We start from the raw sequence: 22,253 nt of genomic DNA on the forward strand, positions 1-22,253 counted from the left end.
TTACAATAAAACCACTAAAACCACATTAACTCTTAAGCCTACCCATATTGAAATCCACTCTGTACAATGATCATAAAAGGTGGGGGACAGTAGAAGCAGAGGCATTGCTAAAACTCATGCTATCTGGTATTACCCAGTACTCCATCCAATGGCACTAAATGGAAGTCACAGGGCATCTGAAAGCTGTGACTAAATTACTGTCATCTGGCTTCCATGTGGTCAACCCCTGGTTCCTGTTGAATTCTCCCTAGCTGAAGTTTCTGGACCTAAAATTACATTCTTTATCTCTCCCATCATATCCAAAACTCGTTTTGCTGTAAACCACCCCCTCAGCCTGGCCCCAGAGTAACTGATGGAATGATCTGCCAAAATTTTCCACCCTTGTCTTGGCTTCTTCACATAGCATGTTCCACAAAAGGGATGTAGAAATACCAAATAAAAGTAATTCAGCCCTGTGCTGTCGGTGTGTGGGAACTGAAAACAACCTAATTGAGGAATGTAAAATCACCCAAGGTAATGTCTCCTTATATTAGAATAAAAATGCAGTGATAAAATTGCTCTTCATAAAGAATAATAATAATAATTTTAAAGACTTCTGTATGCAGTTTAAACTGAAATGAGCCCTTTATTGCTCTCCTGCAAAGCACAAGTTAAGGAGCTCACCCACTTTCAGTAAACTCAGTGGTTTTAAAAAAGAGATAATTTAGTCACGGATCTTTTGTTATCATTCCTGCAGTGAAAATATGGAGGTAAACAACAGTGATTTTCTTATTTATTTACTTTTATTTAGAACAACCTATCTAGTTTAAAAATAGCTTTAGAACCATCACCGCCTCCTACTGAAAACCTGATAGTCTCAATTATAAAAATACAGTGGAAAAGAGCCTGTTCTGTGTTACAGAATTAGTGTGTATAGTAAAATAGAACCACTTCCCTAGAAGGCTGTAACATTCTTTCAAGTTTAACTGAGCTTGAGCAATCTGAAGCTAAGTATTTACTAGTTCTGTCTCGCTTTAAGCAGTTGCTTATAGAAGCAGCTCTGGTCTACATCAAAGGGCAGGAACTTTGGTATGTGATAATAAATAAATAAATCAGACCTAATGAACACTGATGGTGACTGGCTGGCATCCTGTTTTCTTACTCCACCTCGTTTATGCAAAGCCATGGCTGTGGAGTTGATCAATATCTTCTCTGGTGACAGTAGTTGGGAGCAAAATACTGGATCAACCTCACTTCTCTCTGTTCTTTTCCTAAACTGCCTATTTTTGTCAGATTATATATAAAGGTTTTATTTCCATGGAGAAAAAATTTTCCTCTTGTGAAATTCATGGTTGATGGTGATCATTCTTATGTTAAAAGGCAATTTTGATGTGGTTTTGGGGAGTTCTTGGCAACGAGGGGTATTGTTTCTTAAAGTATTTTTAAATTGCAGCTTAATTATTTTTCTTGGGGTAATCCAAAGCATTTTTTGGGTTGGATAGATAATTCCTGAGGAAAGAGTCTATCAAGCTGCCAAATTATTTTGGAGAATTTCTTGGTAGACAGTATGTACTTAAGTTAAAATGAGGCATGATTGTACATTGGATTTTTACATCCTGATTATACTGATCTTTTCCCAACAAACCTGGGAAAAAAGAAAAAGATCTTCTCAGACATAGTTATATGGTAAATCTTGGTAAGTGTTTATTATGTGCAGTAATGGAAATTGGCACTAGCAATAATAAAATATGCTCCATTTTTCTAAAACTTTTCCATTTTAAGAGCATTACATCCATTAATTTAAGCACCAGGAACCTCAAATTAAAGCTAAGAAAGCTAAAGAGGAAATTTTGGTAAATAACTTTCCCACAAGGCATGGAAAATTGATGGCAAGAGAAGGATTGACACTTCTCATGTCTGAGTCATGAATGTAGTGTTTGTTGCAGTAGAATACATGCCCTGTAGCTTCTTCCTGATTAGAAAAGACATTAAACTGGCCTCTAGTATCTTCCACAGTACTCTGCAAGGAAAAAGAAAAAATAAAATAACTCTTCAGATACATGCCTCTAGCTCCTTATTGCTTATATCAGTGTTCCAACAAAGAGACTGATAGTTCCAACTTTAAAAAGAAATCATAATAAACAAAATCTAACATAATGTCAGTTCACAGTGTTCCATACGTGTCTTCTGGACAGGAAGATTGGTTGTTCTGATATCTAGATGTTTGTAAGGTCTTTAATCAAGACATTCTTCCAACTCATAATTCAACGTCACAGAGTGAAATACAGTAGGTAATTGAAACTGATTGATAAAATATGGATTTCCTTCCCTTAGAAGAAAGTTAAGCATACTTAAGGGGAAAAACCAAGAGCATTAGTAGTTCAAATGAAAAATAATGCTGACATATTTCTTTCAGGAAAAAATAAATACAGATAAAAGCTACAGGAAAGAGTAGGTGACAATAATTAGTTTGTTCTTCTAAATTAGGAGGTCTCTTGGGCCAGATGTTAGTTGTCAGGGATTGATGCCCCCTCCTGAGACATGTAATGAAACTGAGATAGCCAGGGGCCTTGGAAAAAAAAAGCATCTCTCCGTTTGGAGATGGCACTTTATTACAATGCTCTTGCCTTTTGCCTGAAGAATCTTGTGGCTGGGGACAGAAGGAAAAGGGGAGAGAAGGAGAGCATGCAGGGATTGATAGAAGGGATTGTAGGCAGAATTTGTATTCAATCATAGTCTGGTCAGTAGAGCATGCATGCTTCTAATTAGCATAAGGAGGAAGGCAAGAAACCTGTCTCCGCCACCAGAGACAGAGCAGACAGGCACAATCTCAAGGCTGTCCGGAAGAGCTGCCACGAATGTCGGCAGCTCATTGCAATGCAGGTGACACAATTTAGAGGAAGATATCAGCAGAATTATCCTTATTTTTTCTGCCATTCACTGTCTGCCCTTATTAAGCAAACAAAGAGTCCAACGCGCTTTCTAGGTTCTGGAGCACTAAACGCACAAGCTGCAGCCCTGCACATGGCCCTCCATGGGACAGCTGCTCTCAGCCTCTGCCCACACTGGGCTGAGCTTTCCAGCTGCATAGCTGCAGAGACAGGGCAGTTCAGCTGCCAGGCTGCTCCTCAGTGGCACCAGGGGATGCCGATTTGAGCGTCCGGGGCTGGAAGCTGCCCTTTCCAGTGCCCATGCCAGTGCCAGGCAGGGCCTTGGTGGCCCCTTAGTGCCCAGTGAAAGTTGAGTGGGCTCCTCCAGTACAACATGCTGGCAAATAGCAGGAGCAGCCTGTGGCACAGTGTGCTTGGGAAGCCAAACTGCACCCCAACTACCCTGTCCATCAGTATCTTACTTGAAGGTTGTTCGTTATATTCGACGTGTTTTGGATAAATGTTCAACATTAATCCAGGTCAATGAGTACAAACAATACTACAAGATTTGCTTCAAAGGTGACAGATTAGTTCGTGCTTTGCTACTTAGCTCCTACAGTACGCACAAGCAGAACCAAAATAGACTAGATAAAAGCATTTCTATTGCAGCAGATCAAAGCTTTAATTTTTGTCACCAGCAATATTTGTATCATTTACATTTCACTTTTATTCTTGTTTCTGCAATAGAATAAGGACAAATATTAACCTGATTTCATTTGAAAAGAAATAAATTTTCTAGCATTTGAATGTAGCTGTGCTAACCAGTTAAAAGTATTTTTCTGCCTCCTGAGTGGCAAATGGAAAGGATATAAAAAAATGTACAAGTTTTGCAAAAGTTTTGTCATTTAAAATTATTTTCCCAGACCTAAGTATTTCAGAGCCAATTATCTTTGAAACAGCATTTGCATTTACTTTATCTCAGTGGGGTGAAAAGCTGAATTGTTTTTGATTTATTCTTGTTTATAGAATGGTTGAAAAATAAATCTTTTTTTTTTAAATGACTCATTTAAGGTGCCCACATGATGCATATTTTACTATCTACTCCAAAAGGTGTGCCAGCAGCATTCTGCATTTTAACGGCATCTAACTGGTTTAATAAAGTGCAGTTTACATTCGTGGCTTCCCAGCATGAGCACTGTATTGTATCAGATGATGCAGCTGCTTACTTTTAATCAAATGACAATTTAAAAGACATAAAGACATACCTCCATTTCATTCCCTGGTTAGTATTTCAACGCACAGGAGTTAAGGAAGGAATGTTACAGCAGATTATGACACATGTAATCTCTCGGATGGCTTCTGGTGGTGTTACGAGATCCTTTTCATAAACCCACCTACTGTCCAAAAGTCACAGGATTTTTCCATCAATTGTGTAAGATAACTTCAAATTGTTTTTACTGAGTGGTCTTTTGGGACTCCATTCTCACTGCACTCCAAGTGGAGGATTCCTCTCACTTTCCAGGTTTAATTTGCAGATTTCAAAGAATCGGCGAAGTTAATCATTGCTATTCCTGTTTAGTAAAAGTAATACTTAAATACTGGGAGTTGGAGTATATCTTACAGACATATTTTTGGCTTTTATTTAAAATGGAGTTTATGTAGAGAATTTTTATAGAGATAGTGTTAAAGTCAGAGTAATGTCTTAGGAAGAGCTCGTGTGATTGAGAAGCCTATGTGTCATTCTAAAAATTGACTTAGACACTCCTAGGACTCATTGAAAATCCAGACATTTTTGAAAACATTTATCTATAAATATATATATGAATTGTGTCCAGAAAATAAAAAGTTGTAGAATCCCTTTCAGCTGGAAGTTGTCAGGCAGGATGCAATCCTTTAGAACAGATTGAAAAGTACAGTGACAAGTGGGACCAAGTATTTTAAGCATTGCCACATATATTTTAGCACAATATGTCACGTGAGTTTAAACAGGAGGTATGGACTCAGGTTTGACTATATAGTCCATTATCTTCTTCTAATGGTAAGAGTATCTCCCTAATTTAGTGGACCAGATTCATTGCCCCTGTGTCAGCACTGCAGCAAAGCATTGCTAATGGCAACCATACCATGGCTTATCTTTTTTTTTTCACAGCTTAATTTACATGTTGGAATGAAGAGTTTCTTCAGACATTCCACAGTTGTTGGTGATAGTACTAGTTGTATCTGGAACCTTTGATCTGCTCAGATACTGTGATAAGATGGGTACACTCTTTCAGATAAATGAACTGTCTTGTTTTCATCTTTCTCAACAGGAAATGTGTTAATTCTCCTGAAGACTGTAGTGTGGGGAAACATTCAGCTAATAGGAGCTGTGTGAGTATTCCCTTATGCAATACTGAGACTTTCCTGGCTAGCTTTTCTGTTGCTTCCTTTATAAATGCACAAAATGTGATTAGGATTTTTGTGTTCCTTGTACGGGAGTGTCTCATCTAAGCCATTGTCTAACAGTTCTGTAAAATGCCTTTTCCTTTTTTTTTTCTTGCTTCTTCTTTCAGTGTTTATATCCAGATGAAAATCCTGTCTCATTACAGTGCTGCAATTTGACTTTGTGCCCACACCACATCCGTCTCTTGTAGTACTCCGTTTGCAGGCTGAAGTCAGCCTTCTTTCTCATTTTGACTTCCGTTTTCCTCCTTTTATTTGTTCGGTCTCAAAATGTGTCAGAGCAGAAGACAGATCGGAAGTTCTGTTTTACAGTTAAAGCAAAAGCACCCTGCAAAATGCATGTTTATTCATGCTTGGTTTGTTTTACTGTTCTGTGTTTCGTGGAAGTGCAACCTCTCTGATGAAAGTTTTACATTCGTTTCAGGAGTTCAAGGGTTTTAGCTCAATCTTATTCCTTTGTCTGTGCCTATTCCCTGAACTGCAGTTGTCAGCTTTGTTGCTTTTTGCTCTTTTTGCTGGACTTCAAAACAGACTTTTTGGCTTAAGTGTCCATCCCCACCCACACAGCAGTAGCTTCTGCAAATTCTTGAATGGCTGTCATGTATGCTCCACCTATTCAGTCCTGATCCTAATTTTGTATACGTGTTTTATTAAAAGGAGAAACAATGTTTATATTTGACGGAGAAGGATCAGCCTTTTCCAAAATCCTCAGCTAACAAAGGATATGGAGTTCTGGTGCATTTAAATGCAGTGTTGTAAATAAGCTACTAAAGATATTTTTCTTTATGCAGATGAAAAGGAAAGGTCAAAAATCTTTCAAAAGTGTCTGAGTTCTTTATTTTCATTTGGGTGGGAGGCAAGTCCTTGGACCCTTTAAAAACCTGTCCCTCTGAGTTCCATTTCCTTCTTTGCTATTTCACATACTTATTTTTGGTAGGAGTTTGCTGATAAATTCCATCTAAACATTGTTATGCCATTTCTCATGATGAGTTCTCTGTGCTTCTACTTGTACTGGAAGGGATAGAAAACTTATTGAATAAGAGAGAGGGTGGAATAAAATAAGGCAAAGAGAGAGAACAGCATGCTGAATCTACTTTACTGGGCCCCTTGGGCCTCTTTAGAGAGTGCCCATTGTGGGCAGAAACCTGACCGGTTTCACATATGTCGTACAGCCTCTAGCTAAAAAACAGCTGTTTGTGAGGTCAATGCTTTAGTCCTTTCCTCTTGTTTTTCTTAAAGTTCTTCTCAGGTACATGGTGCAGGGTAACCTCTCACTGTATGCCTCTTTACTCCTCATAAATTTACTGTCTATATGGAAGTTGATTGCTAGTTATGCCTACATCTAGGCTAGGTAGAACTAATGTTGGTATCTCAAAGGATGACAAAAATCCTAGCACTCTTGTAAATATAGAATAGGCCCACAGATGATATTGTATTGTCTGTTTTGTAGGTTTTTTTTGAATTCTCTTGCTAAATCTGCAACTAATAGAAATTTTATGTCCTTTACAGATGTAGCTATAAAAAATACAGCTCAATGAAGCTGCAGGCTGTACCATGTGAAGTGAATTTATCAGTGTGTAAACTGTAAAGATCTAAAGAGGCTCAAAACTGGTTTGGTGACTTGCTTCCAAGAAGCTCAGTTTGATGGGCACATAACGCTGGTGCTTCACTCAAAGGCTCTCAGTGCAATACCTCAGCCTTACTCTTAGTACAGGTTTTGCAGGCTATTTCAAGGACTGCTTTCAGGCATTAAAATATGCATTGCCTTTCTGAATTCTGTTTAAAATGAGCCTAGTAGTGAGGATGTAATAGAAAGGCCTGAGGCCACCTCGTCTGGTACGTGCATGCTAGCACAAGTAGAAATGAAGGCTCACACCAGAGTGTTTGTGGTTGATCATTTTTTGAAGGCTATGTTTGAGAAGCATTTGTACAGGCTACTTCTTTTGGTGTCTTTATGCCCTAGTTCTTATGTTCCTTTGCCAAGAATATAAAATGTTGAGTGATTTTTTTACAAAGGAAACTTTCCAAAAGAACTTTTTTTTTCTATAGACCTGGTGAAAGATCCATCATTCCACATGGATCTTATCTCCAGGCATAGTCCTCAATTCAGGAAATATACATACAGTATATTTTTTTTAAAAGTACCTTATATTAAGTCATTTCCTGAAGAGGGATGAAGTTAGGAATGTTCATAATTGCTTTTCTGAACTAGTGCCATAGAGCTTGGCTGGGGTATCACATTGCGTAGAAACCCTCTGATTTCTCAGCATCTTACTGCTTCACTCCTGTCCTGTCTCATCAGTTTCTCATGTTAGGATTCTCTAACACATGACTTTGGAAGAAAGGAAGCTATTTTTTCACCTGCTGATTTTTGGGGTCTGAGGGGCCTTGGCTTCCTGCAGCTCTTATTTAAGTGTTGACTGAAGAGCAACACAGGTAGAAAACTGTAGTGAAGAATAAAAACACCCATCTAATACTGAAAATTCTGTGCTATCTCCTTTCTTTCCTGTGCCTTGTGAGGATAATCTTGATTGTTCCTAGGTTACAGAATCCTAAAGCCTAATTTTTCCCTAGGTGTCAAGTCACCTTCAGTGAAATAGAGGCTTGATGTGGCTGCAGACTGATCTGCAGAGAAGCAGAAGAGAGTTGAAAAAGCACTCAGATGTACTTGGCCTTGGCAAAGTGGGCACCAAGATGAGAACTGGGGACTTTGTTACTGTTCTCTGCTAGCATTTAATAGTTAGCAGTAAGGTGATCTTTTAAGCAGTAGGAAAGTATTTCATGCAGCACAGTGTTAAGAAAACCCAATCCAGACAATCAAACCTTTCTCATGAGCAGCTTACCAAGAATTCAAAGAGGATAAAAGTGACAGGTCAGAATGTAAATTTCTTTGTTCACTGAGCAGTCCCATTGAAAACATTCTTATAGATGGTCTATGATAGTATGAAGTATTTTCTTGTTGTTGGAATAACATGTAACCAGATGGAACAAAGCAGTGCAGTCTCTAGATCAACATGTACATGTGTTCTGGAGTAGAAGGAAGAAGGTCGAAATGAGGGGTTTTTCCTTTGCCTTCTCTCTAATCCTGTGTAGAGATTGTCAGTCCCTCTTGTAGCAGAATGGGAGACTAGGAAATGCTTCAGTAACCTGATACATCACCAATTATCATGCAAGATCCTGTGAGAAGTGAAGTGTAGAAAAACTGTGGATTTAAGAAGAGAGAGATTCCTCTTTAGCATATAGAATCATAGAATGGTAGGGATTGGAAGACAATTAATGTTTGTTTTCAGATTGTGACGCTCAGTATCTATTTAGGATGGATATTATAATTTTGGGAGTGTCAGCCCTCCCTCCTCATAGCCTCTTAATGATAAGATCCTACAGTTATTCATTCTGAAGTTATAATTCTGTTTTCATGTACTCAGGCACAAAATGCATCTGCCAAATTGCAGGTGTCAGGAAAGACATGCAAAAGTGGAAACATACAAATGAGACATGTATGTTTGCAGCTGGTATGGTTGTATCATGGATTAAGAAGAAAAATATATTACTTTTTCAGTGTCTTAAGTGGTGCAGTAGAGCGAAGAAAATGCTTTCATCTCAGAGAACCATTAAAACTCAGGTGTGATTTTACCTAGGAATCAAGCCATTTGTCATAATGGAGCTTTCCAGAGGATTTTCCTAACAGGCTTAAGTATACAGAGATCAGATTTGCTTTGTAGTGTTTTGTACTATTTGTAACACTTAGAGCAAATGAACATGAATTGTGTAGGAGCAGAGAAACACTGTGCGTTTCAAAGTGGAGTCTTCCTACAAGTTGTGAGGAACATCAGCGGAAATTTGATGTAAGATAGGATGAAGCATAGAGGAAAGGATTAAGATGATAGGAGCAATGTTCTGCATCTGTTTATTCACTCACTTACCTTAAATCTTGCCATTTCAAATCCTCACCAGACCATGATGAATATCACTTTATGAATTGATTGCAAGCATCTTTAAAAAAGAGGGAAGAATGAATATGTGACAACAGGGGAAGAATTGGTAAAAGGAGTATTGTACATCAGAGTTAGACTGCACTAGACATCATCTGCAGTATTTATTTCCTGAGGATAAAGATTATTTTGGTGAAAATAATTTTCCAGTTTGACAATTTCTTTTTAGTGTTACTTGATCTACTTTTTAGGCACTTGGGAAATCAGCGTAACATTTTACCTCTCCCCATGCCAAAATGTGAGCTTTTAGATGGCTAATTTGCTCTACATGCTTTCGAAGATGGGTTATACTTAGTACTTACTTAGAGCAGAATTTCTGAATCACTCTGTGGCCAAATCCTCTTTAATGCAGGTGCTGGGATAACACAAAGGAGATATCTAGTGGAGGTTTTCAGTAATCACCTGCAGTCTCCTTTCTATGTTTTCATATCAGTGAGACTATATCATATCAAATGAATATCTGTGATTCTGTCTTTAAAGAAATAGAAAAATGAACTTATAAAACTTGTTTTCCAAAAATCAGTATTCAGAAAGACTAATACACTGTTTATGACATGCCACATATTCACCTAAGTGGAATCAAATGTATTCTACTCTAGGACAAAATGGTGACAGTGAAGACTTGCACTGAAAGCACGAAGAGCAGCTAAAAACCCTGCACCTGGAAAATTCTTTTTGTAATGTTCTCCAGGCTTGTGACCTGATAAGTGATTAATTAAAGTCTCTAGGGAGTGTTAAAGGAAATAAAATTTTGCAGGTGTACCTTGAAGGACTGTGTGAGAATTTTTTTAATGGGATTTCTGGTTTTGAGGTTTCCTTTGGAGAAAGTGTGGTCCCTAGAGTCCCTATAGTTTGCAAGCAGCCCAACTTGCAGCATGTAAGGAGGCAGGAAAACCTTGAGAGCTGAAGATTACAGTCAATTTACCAAGGAGTGTATTTCTGGAGCTGTGATATTTAGGAGTATTCTAGTGCAAAAGGCTGTTTAAGGTTCTGCTGCAGTGATGTGAATGAAGGGTCAAATGGATTTGGTCTGAGGCTGATGCTTTCAAGCTCAATAAATATGTTGGTTGGAGACCTGATTATTCTTAAGCCCCAAAGTGCAGCTTTTCAAAGGGTTTCCATTTAAACTGACACCTTAACATTGATCAGAGCTTATCGACCAACACTGTGATGGACATAAAGGAAGATGTAAATAAATAAAGGAAATACATTGCTGTTTCACTCATCAATGGGAGTGCTGTGTACGTATTGCTGGGCAGTCTTCTGAGTAACTTGACAAACTTAGAACATGAGTTAAGGTGCAAAAGTACCTTAAGGGAGTTGAGTTACAGTGAAATAAATAAAAGTTGTGTTTTGCTTTCATCTTTGGATGAATATATTTGGTTAAATGTATTAGATAAACAGTTTTGCAGCTATTTAAACTGATGATCAGTTCTAAAGAAAATATAAGAAAGCTACTAACTGTACCATGAGGCTGTTAGAAGCCTAAAGGCAGGGATAATAGTAGGAAATGGAATCTTTATCTTTATCAAGAGACTAGACTTTGCTTTACTGGAGTTGACTACTCACTGGAATGACTTAATTTGAAATTTAATAGAACTCTTAATTCTCTCTAAAGACATAGAAAGTTAACTACTTGAAATGGTATGTATACTCTTAATCTGGCCTCATTAAGTATCAAGATCTACAATTTCAAACAATATAGAGTTACTTGATTTCTGTTCATACTTTACTCATTTAAAAAAACTATGCAAAATGTTCAGATGTTTGTTTAAATTTGCTCATTAGAAAAGTGTTTCTACTAGATTTTAATAAAGAACATAGAAAGTAAAAGTTACTGGAATCCACAATCTTGTAATAATGTCTACAAGCTGGAATCAGATTTAAACCCCAGGTTTTGAAATACATAGAGGTGTGTGAGGCTGCAGCTCTTTCCCCTGAGTAAGAATTATAAATGTCAGTTATCAATGAGATGAAGATCCAGCTTGTGTCCTACTGGCTTATGTCAAAGTAGGAGGAACCACATTAGTAGTTGTTATGTTTACAGAAAAACTTCCTTTTGTTGCCACTAGACATTTTTTCAGAGAATATCCAAGCTCTGTCACAAGTTCTCCCAGTGCCCATATTGTTCCAGTCTATACTGGAGCAATCTACACTAGAATAGTCTATACCCATACTATAGGCTGCTGCCTTTTCCTTCTGAAACCTTTGTTTCCCTGGGACCAGTTGTCCTGAAACAACTTTTCCGAGGAACACCTGAACTCACACATCTCAGCCTTGTTTATCTTTTCTCTGACAGATAGTGTTTTGGGCTTTTTAATTTCTTAAAGAATTCATAAAATTATAGCAGTGTAAGACTGTTCAATAGCCAGTACCAATTGCACTGTTACTGCCCCACTTGCCACTGAGTTTTCCCCTATTTCTGGCTCTGAAGTTAGCAAGATTAGGTTTATTTTTTAATTAAAAGCAGATCTTATATAAAACCTCATTCATATGGATAAGTATTTCACAATCAAATCATTACTGTTACTGCTTAACAAATAAGGGTGAAAAATTAGATTATAAGGTTTACTTTTAGGTGCTTACATAAGAATTGTGCCTGGCAATCTAGCGGTGTGAAACACTAGGCTCATTTAGAGGTTTTGTACTTCAGCTCGTTTTTAAATTTTAGATTGTCCTGAGCTTGTTGGATGATAAAAGAAGGTCAGTAATAAAATTGCAGAGGGAAAAATCAAAACACCATAGAGATTCTATGTTCAAAGGTCTGCAGAAACTAATCAAGCATCCTAGGCTGTATTTTGCTGCTGTTGTGGCTGTGCTCATAACCTTTGTACAAGGCTAGTGAAAAACTGTATAAAAAAGATAGCATCTTAAGGAAAGCGGTATCACAGCTAGTTAGAGACAACAATTTGCTTTTTGCCATATATTCAGTTGACAGGAAAGCAGTGATGATGAGAACGGGGAGGGTTCATACCACAGATCAAAGGAGTTTTGCCATTCTCTGATCTGAACTCTGAGACCTTTCAATAAGAGCATTCAGATTCTTTTTCATTAAATGTTTTTACTATTTCTTTTAGGACCTGGAGAACATAGTAAGAGCAATTTAGTAGTAAGTTATGTGACCTATTTGGAATACAAATATTACAGAAATGTATACTTCTGCAGAAGCAGCTCCCCCTCCACGTGACATTGCTGCAGAGAGCTGCTCTGTTCCCTCCTATGCCAATGTGATCACAAGTAGCAGCAGATCACTGCTGTATGTAAAAAAAGAAAACCAACCTCATTAGATTATTTCATAGACCCATTCTCTGTAAATCTCGTTGAGTTTTTTACCATTGTTCTGTGAGGCATACATGGGTAGTTAGCAGAGATGGTCTGTACAGTGTGTACATCAGAAGTGTAAAATGTGCATCAATTTTTGTTACACTCTTGGAATTCAGAGTGTTTGCTCCTTGTGTTATGGTTTCTGACAAGAAAAATACCATGATACTGGTCCATATTTTAGCAGAGTCTGATTCTCCTAATCCCTTCAGTAACTACACTTCAGCAGAGTTTTTACTCTGTATTTGAACTTTTTTCTTCTGGAAGCAATCCACTATCTTTTCCCCCAGTTATGGTGGATGCACTAAAATGTTTCTTCTTTTCTGACAGATTTTGGCAGTTTGTGGAAAATTCACTCTATGTGTAATGAGGATTACACTTGGACCTAGTTCTGACTGTCAACCAGAAGGCAGGTTATGCCATCATATTGCAAAGAGGTGTTTTTTCATTGTGGAATGAGAATTATTTTGCCCTTGGCACTCAAAAAGAGAGGAAAATGTATGCTTTTATTTTACTTACAGGTGTATGTTCTTAGGGATGTGCTCAACCTCAAATCAGACTATTGCAGAACATTTTCAGTCTCAGATCTGTCATCTTCATCACTGACAGTGGAGAAGTCTAGTCTTTATTGTATACCTACTTCCTACAGTATTCTAGAGAAACTCAAAAGGACTTTTACTCTGGTTTTATAGTTATATGTTGCAAAAGTAGGGATAGTATAGTGCTGTGGCCAAGTTCAGAGAGCTTACTTGTAGAGCAAAGATAGAATGGAGATTTGGTCTCCCAAGTTTTACACAACTCCTTGGCAACAACCACATCACCAATAACAAATGACGGCAAAACACTGTGCTTGGCGCTTTTAAAATCAGATTTCTCTTGAAAGTTGTTGTTAGTTTAGATTTGACTGGAATTATCTAGAAACTCAGATTTTATGTCCCCTATGTCAGGGAGAATATGTTTCCATGATGAAAAATTGAAGAATACCAATAAAAACAATTTATTGGGAAATAAGATTCCAATTGACTTGTAGCTAAATCTGTCAGAGGAAGTAAGTTTACTCAATTCTGCTTGTACAGAATCCAAACACTTTAGTAACCAGAGCTCACTTTCATTGTTCCTTATGGGACCACTGTATAAAAAAGTTGCTGCTTTGTGCTGAATGCATGGAATATTCAGTTAAATCTGGGAAATTTTACTGGCTTTTAATCATCTTCCTCAATTGTCAGAATGTAAATATAGTATTTTACCACTATGTTCTTTTCATCTTTTTTTTTTTTTTGGCCTTGGGAAGCAATGAAGAGATGAGAAGGAAGGACTGTGAAATAATTAAGGACTCTTTATATAATGTTTATGGAGTCAATAAGCAGTTTTCATGCGCAAACTTGGACTGTCCTGTGATGAAAATAGTGAAAAACTTTGCTCAGAGATCTGATACTGATACTGAAATCATATAGTAGTCCTTTAAAATGCATGGAATCCTTTATCTCTTGCATTTGAAGACTATTATACATTACAGATGTTTGATTAAAGCAAAATTAGGGACAAAATGCAAAAAAAAAAAACCCAAAACCAACTTCATACTTACTTCTCATTATTACCCCCCTGTCTTTCTTTCCTAGTTAAGCATGACCAACTGTTGGGTTTTTTTTTTCAGTACTGTCACAGCAGAACACATTTCACAATTCAAAATGAATTTTGGGGGTTTGATGTTTTTGAATGTGTACCTGCACACTTTTTAATCCCTACAGTCAAAATAATCCATCTCTTTCACTGCAAGCAGAAACCTAAGCAATTCTCAGAACGTACGACTCTAGCAGAGCCTTCCACCCAGTTGGCATCTCTGTATCCATCACATTTGTTATACTCCTACTGCACCAACCATTTCCTAATACTTTGTTCCAGTCCACCCATAAATTACTTTTTTTTTCCTTTACAGTCTATGAGCAGAAGTCTCAGATAAAACGTTTCAATGTCCTATATGAACTACAAGTCATTGGAATAGATTTTAGATGATGGGACCCCTTTGAATAATTTCTCTTTAGTGGACAAACTTGACAAAAACCAGACCTGTCTGAAGGTTCCAACTGTAACTGAGACCTTGACTTTGAGTCAACCATGCTTAGTTGAACATTAGATAACAAATGTAGAGTATTTTAATCATGCGTACAGGTGTAAATGTTATAGATTCACATAGAGAAAATAGAAGATAGATACTGTATTGGTGTTGTGGCATTTCTGAAGAGGTAATTCTGTGCCACAGAGAGAAATGGTTCCTGAGTTTAGTTATAATCTGCACTGCTTTCTATAACCAAAGTGTTGCCTTCTCTGTTTAGGTCTCATACTAGAAAATGTTACTTGTGAACATGTGAAAAGAAACATTGATTTGGTCCTTCTTGTTTTCTACTTTGCACCTATGTAGCTACTAGAGCTGTTTAATTCTTTGTTATGCAGTTAAAAATGAGGAAACATCATCACTTTCCTTGTCATATCTTTTTCCTTTTTTTGCTGCTTTGTATACAGCCTTTTAGATTTAACAACACTTGTCTGTGAACTTTCATGTTATTTGTTTAGAATCACTCCCTGTAGTGTGAATAAATGTTATTTGTGTCAGCAGCTAATCTTACTCCAAAGCTGGCATTGTTATTAATATGTTTATTCAATACTATTTATTCAAGCCCAAACTTATGCATTTTCAGCTTCTTTGTTTATGTGTACCCAGTATCCATCAATCCCAACCCTCAGTTGGGATTAGAAGGATGAAGGATTACCCATGTAAAACATCTGTCACTGTGACTGCTGGAAGAGTTGCATGACTGAGGACAGAAAGAGACAGAGCTTGGATTAGCAGCTGAACCAAAGATTGGTGGATCTCCTCACACTGCTTGATTACATATCCAGGGCTACTGTTCCGTTGTCACCACTTCTTTTTCATACTGGAGTGTATCACAAGTGTCTCTGTTCAGTGCAGGTGTAGTCAATGACAACACTTCATACAGTGCCTTGAGTTATTGTTTAAAAAGGTAAAAATGTATAAAAAGTGATATTACCTTGAGTGTAAATGCTAACAGTTTAATGAAAAAGTAACTTTGAATAATTATGTTAATTTATTTCTAATATCATTTAGGTTTAGAAAAGCATTTAATCCCTAGAGAATCATGCCCCAGGATGCAATTTCATGAAATTTGAATACAGCTGCAAAGAAAACAAGTGGTACTTCAAAGAGCTCAGCATTGAGTCGTGGATGGCCCAACTTCAGAGCTGTAGATTTGGAGGTAGGTAGTACCATTCATGTTGTGATGCAGCTTCAAGGTTTGATTGAGAATAAATGGAAATTTTCCATATTACATTCCATTCAAATGTCAAGTTAAGAAACCTAAGCCTACACTCTTAATAGTTCCTTATCAGGTCTAAAACTGAATGAATTGTGTTTTCCCTGATCATTATCAGGCAGGCTTCAGACCTTGGAGCATTGAATTCTGCAGTGTCAGCTCATGATGTCAAAAATGACGCCATTTATGCCTTCTGTGGTGCGAGACAGTCAAAGCAATTCATCTTCTAGAGAATTCTGCAATTTCCCTAAAAGCTTCTTTAGGAAAATCTCTGATTAGTAATAATGCTACTTTTAAATCTTGTGTGTGAATCAACACAAACCTAATTTGGAATTGGACATGGAAATTTTCTTATCATGCTATTGGTCTTGTTTTAGAAATTTCTTCTCTTGGTTTTTGCATCATCTGTCACTGAAGTCAAAGCAATTCATGTCTGTGGCACGTCATAATTTAACTAATTAAATGTTGCTTAGCAGTGTCAGAATTTGTTGGGTTAAATGTTATTTAGCTGCTTTATTTCTGAAGTCACTCACTTCTAATTTGCACTTGAGCTCCAGCTGTCTCAAAACATACACTGGAAGTTAAAGGATTTTTCAAAAGTCTATTTTGAATGTCTATCTGGTTTATGAGTATCATGAAGTCTACTTGAGGCAGTAAACAAGAGCATACGTGTCCCTTACGTGAGGATATGAATTTGACAAAAAATACATTCTTAGATTGAGGTTTTTTTTCCTCTCAGGAGCCTGTATTCCCTTTCCTGTGCTAAACCACCTTTGTGTTTACAGAGGTTCCTGTGTTACAGGGAAAAAAACAATATTCCATAAGTTAATTTTTTTTCCTTTCACTTGCTTCCTAGTTGGTACTGACAGAGCTGCTCTTTTAAACTTTTTGATTGGTGCATAATTAAGGAGGTATATGGGACAATAGCTTCCTATTTTAAAAAGCCATAAAGATTTAATGAGAACATTGCTTCAGGGCCTTCCTCAATGAGAATGAAAGAAAAAAAAAAGAAAAGAGAGAGAAGAAAAAAGGGGAAGGCACATGTATTCCTAGTTCCTAGAGAACTCTTCTGTAGTACAATTACATATTTCTAGGCTGTTGTAGAAATGAAATGCTAGTGTCTTTTGAAGAGGCAGCTAACAACAGGAAGAGTAAAGGACTTAAACGATCAGAAAAATGAGTGTGCTTTGCAAGAAAAGTATTTCAGGCAAAATAGAGCTGATACTAGCCAAGTGCCTTTTGCTGATGGGTGAACCTTGATGTGTTAGACCTACTGCCTGCTTTGTGTGGTCGGTCTGATTTATATCATCACAGCTTTATTGTTGAGACAGACCTGTGCTTTCTTGGTCTTTTCATCTGACTAATTGTTTCTATTTTATCTGTTACAATCTGTTACATTTTTCTTTTAATTTTCACTCTGGAAGTGTTTTCCTTTTTTTACTTCTTTGTTTTACAACCACTATTGTCACATTGCCTTTCTGTATCCCTTTTAATCTATCTGAGAGGAAAGAAAACTGATGCCTCCTATAAGACTTCTCTCTGTGCTACTCATCAGACTGACTGTAAGGTGAATGCAGAGGAGCAGAGGAATTGCATACCTTCTAAAGGCAAACTGTAAAAACTTCACAATGCTAAAGACAAAAGGTTCCAAGTTTGAACAGTGCTGTCTTTTCAGATCCACTGGTCAAGGGAATGCAATTCTTAAGATCTGTTCTTTAGGTGGCCCTTTGCAGCATAAAGTGTCCTTTGTTTTATGTGGTCCCGTACTGTAGAAAATTCCCTTCTTACAAAGTTTCCTACAGCAATATTCATCATCATATGGAAATACTGATGTTTTGTTAGAGTGATGTGGAAAGAGGAAGCAATATTTATAGAGCACATACTAATTTAACTGAATGCATTAACGTGAAAGGATATCTTTCCAACAACCTGATTTGGTGTCATTATATTCATTAATGTTTAATCAGTATGAGGTACATCTTGAAAGGTGCTATGAATTGTTGGTCCATAGTGGTGGCTGACTGACTGACTTCTCGAGGGAAAGAAGGCTCTTCCTGTCCCTGCATGAGTGACAGCACAAAGAAAAGATATCAAACAGCTGCTATGTGAATCATGATCAGTAGGGAGCCAAAACCTTAGAATAAACGTGGAACCTAAACAAACAGAGATGGTGTCACCTTTTGCCCCAAGAAAAGATAAATACAATAGCCTTGAACCTTCCTAGTAGGTTATATAGTGAAAGAGAAGAGTGGGGCTGTTCTTGGTGCTCTCTTTCATGATATATGTTTTCACATACCTAGATGAAACTATCACTGGTCTCTAGCTATCAGAATATAGATGCCTGAGTCTCAATTCATCTGATGCAGACCATTTCTGGCCCTTTGAAAGTTCTGAAGTTTTGCAAAATTAATCCAGAGTTACTGTAACCAGTGCAACATTTCCATCCATTATTGTTGGTTATGGAACTAGATTTTAATATTTCTGCTTTGCAGCACAGGAAACAATAAAATTGTATTTTCTTCCCAGTATTTGTTGTAAATACATCCTCTTCATACACTGTCTTGTAAATTAGCTTACCCTATGCATTTCCACACATTCTTCTACAAATACTGTTTCCAAGACAGACTAATATCCTTTCCAAAAAGTAGATCAAACTGTTCCTATTGGACTAAGTATAGCCATAGGAGGCTCCAAAGCTTTTTTTATATCGTTTAGAGCTTTTTACATTTTATACTAAAATATGTAGAAGACTGATAAATATACAAATGATCTGTATTTTCAGGAGACTTTCTTGTGCTTCAAAAATTGTAGTTTATTTTGTGTGCCTCTATTCAATGGATTTCCTGTTGGTGGCTGTTGTAGTTAAAATAGTTTTCAGATTTTTACTGTTGTTCTTAAAAGATTCTGAGCCTTGTAATAATGATAAATAAGCAGATAAATTTTATTTAGTATCTTTTCTATGTAGATGAACAGATGAATTCACTCACATATTTATATGGGATAGATATCTCATTATTTATCCTTGATTTCCTTTAGCAGATTCTGCACTTTAAAGTCATTGCAAAAGCTCTTTTAGTCTTGTAGTGCGTGATCTCAACTATAGTATCATCTTTAGCCTCTAGAAACTCAAACACAATGAGTATTTTGACATGTCAAGCTCTAAAGCTCTCTAGAAGCCTGGAAATATTTTGTGACTGAAGAAAGAATCTGTGGAGGGTTGGAATGTAATTTAAAGCAGACATGCTCCAACCTATTTAGCAAAAAAAATATCATTTTTCTAGCCAAGGAAATTTTGTGCTGACAGTTGAATTTTGCTTTTTTTTTTTTTTTTTAGCCTAGATAAAACAGCTTGTCTGTGTGAAATGTTAATATCAGATGCTGCACTTTGGATACTGAGAGATTACATGAGATATTACTCCTGTGGTTTGTTTTTTGACTGGGAGGAGATGGCATGGCTGCAGTTTGCTATCGGTGTGCTTAGTAACACCAGTACTCCACAAGTTGCTTTTCTCTTATTTGCCTCCTTCAGTTTGCACAGAACATTCTAGTTGTCTGTCTGCAAAAATAAGGAAGACCAAAGGACATTCCTGAGATGCTGGGCCCTCCCAACACAGGCATGCAGAGCTGCTCTGTAGTAAAAGCTGGGTGTTTTGTAGGATGTGCAAACACTCTGTGTTCCCTCTCCTCCTCCTCCTCCTCTGGTCCAGCCTTTTGTTGTTCTCTGTTGCATCACTCCATGTGCACAGATACTTGTATGACAATTTCTGTTTTTCTTTGAAAAATAATAACAACATAATCACAGGTTCTTGTGGAATAGATCAGCATTTTATTTTTCTTAATCTGTGTAGTGTTGAATCAGTGCAAAACTGTAGTAGAAATTGGTTGTCCTTAAAGTATATCTAGTCCTTGAAGTATGGAGGTCCCTGAGTGTATGTGTGAGTCAAAAGTTCCCATTTCAGAAGTTGCCTCAGCAGCACTGTCTGCTGTTAAAGTCAAGTGATGTTTTCCATTAATAATTCCTTTTTGTTGCTTAAGATTTTTCCCAATATTTCAACTACACAGACTGAAAGTTTCCATAGTGGGTGCTAAACACTGTACTGACACACACAGTAGAAGGCTCAAGAATAATTGTCTACAGAGCAAGGTTTAAGCAGGGGGCAATAAGTAAGATTTAGGTCACACATTGAGTAGTGATGAGTAAACAGAATATCGAATAGCTGTGAAGCAAGCACTGCCTATTGCACTGGGGCAATATGACAGGGATTTACAGGGAAAATATTGTGAAACCAATTGATTAGAAATTATATCTTGATATGTATATATAAACACAGTGGACAAGTATTCAAGTTACATGATAATCTTCATGGTGTTTCCAAACTTTTGAGCATTTGGTGTTACAGCCTTAAAAGTGAGCTGTGTGTGTGTTATATTTATGCATGTGCTATTTCATTCTCTGATCAATTGTAATGGAATTAACTGTGTCATCAAGTCCTGAAAATGCATTTCTGTTAATACCAGCATTTCTAAATACCTTTGGAATTAGAGAAAAATAGCCAACTTGCTTGGTTTCCAATGTAAGCCTTTTATGTGACAGTTCTAACAAGAAATGTATGCAAAGGCATTAGAATGAATAGAATGATTGCAAACTGATTATTGCATGAGAGAGGACAGAATTGGTATTTAGCATAATATTTCTTTCCTTTGTGTTTTGAAAATATTATTTTTAGGGAATACAAGTAGAATTCTAATTTAAGGCTAATTGTTGGAATTTAGTGTTGTGATGAAATGTCAATTTTCATTCCATAACAAAACTGAAACCTTACAAACACCATGAGATTTTTTACCAGCTTCAGTGGGGAAACTGCTGAAATCTGCACAAACTTGCTAAAATGTGAAAACCTCTATTTAGCTTAGCATATGGATCATACTTGGAGACAAAGCAGGCATTATTGCTCACACTGATCTTGTGCAGCAAGATCGATGTTTGGGATTCCTGTTGGTAAAATAGTTAAGGCCAGACGTGTAACTAGAAGGCAACTGAAATGACCCAGGCTTCCCTGAAGTAATCATTCTTCAAATGGATATGGGGGGGAAAGGACATTCAGGGTGAGCTACTGTATTTTCAGATAGGTTGAAAATTGTTGTGATGACTGTTGTTGATGGCTGCTTCATCAACCATCAAAAAATAGCACATAGCTAACAAAGCAATTCTATAAGAAAGACAGGGATCATGTCAAGAACTTGTGCTGCCAGTTATGCCAGTTCTGTGTCATAAAGCTGGTGTTTAATGCAGTTAACAAAAGAAGCCTTTACATCCAAAGGGAACTACTTTGTGGCAGTTATAACAAAGAATGCATGGTGACAAATTCCCAGAGTAGTTCTCTGCATTGCTGCTGTTGACACATGGTTCTGGCCTGCAGCCAGCTCTCATGATTTTATTATTCTCATAGGTGACTTTTATTGCTTGCAATGTAAGGTGTGTTCTTTAAAACCCCAGGTCTCAAAGATGACGTTTGAAAATAAATGCCTGGGTCTTAGTGGTACAGATATGAAGTTTAAAGAACTCATGCACCCTAAAAGCTGAACACCCTGAGACCTTGAAAAGGAACTGTGAATATGATCCATGGAAAAAGCAAGTGGTGAGATTTTTCTTTTCCCAAATGTTTCCTGTGTTTGTGGCACAAGTCCAACCTTCCATTAACTGTCTTTAGCACCTATAGCAGCTCATTTTGTACTGTTCTGCCTTCTTGCTTGCCTCTGGCTCCAGGAGGTGAGTGAGCCAGCCGAATTCTCTCTGTTCCTTCCTTCAGCATGGTACCAGTCTCTTCCTTAAGGAATAACCTACCACCTTCTGGTTACAGGAACTTGCATTCATGTCTCTGTCTTTGCTTGCTTGTTCATGCTTTCTTCTTTACTCTTTCAGTTTCTGCATCTCTAGGTCTTGCTTTCTGAGTGCTTTCTTTACTGCTTAAGTAAAACCTTTCCATCTCAGAACTGCACTGAATGACTCTACTGAGGGAGTTAAAGTGCTACTGTGCAGCTAACTGCTCTTAGTGGCACAAACTGAATTTGAAGGCCTGTTATTTTAGTCATGATGAAAAATATTTTTTTCCAGTGCTCTTAAGGTTTTGTTTTTAAAGAATTATACCCTCTGCTGCTTTGAGTGTTTCTATATGAAGGTTTCCCCTAACAGTTGCTTTTAGCTTGATTTCAGATGAACAAAGCACTCAGCTCTTGCTAATTCTTAACCCAAGAGACCCCTCTTTCTGTACATTTCTTAATTACATGAGTTATTAAATAGGGGGCAGAAATGCAGCAAA

Source organism: Colius striatus, chromosome 14, assembly GCF_028858725.1.
Source record: "Colius striatus isolate bColStr4 chromosome 14, bColStr4.1.hap1, whole genome shotgun sequence".
NCBI lineage: Eukaryota > Metazoa > Chordata > Aves > Coliiformes > Coliidae > Colius > Colius striatus.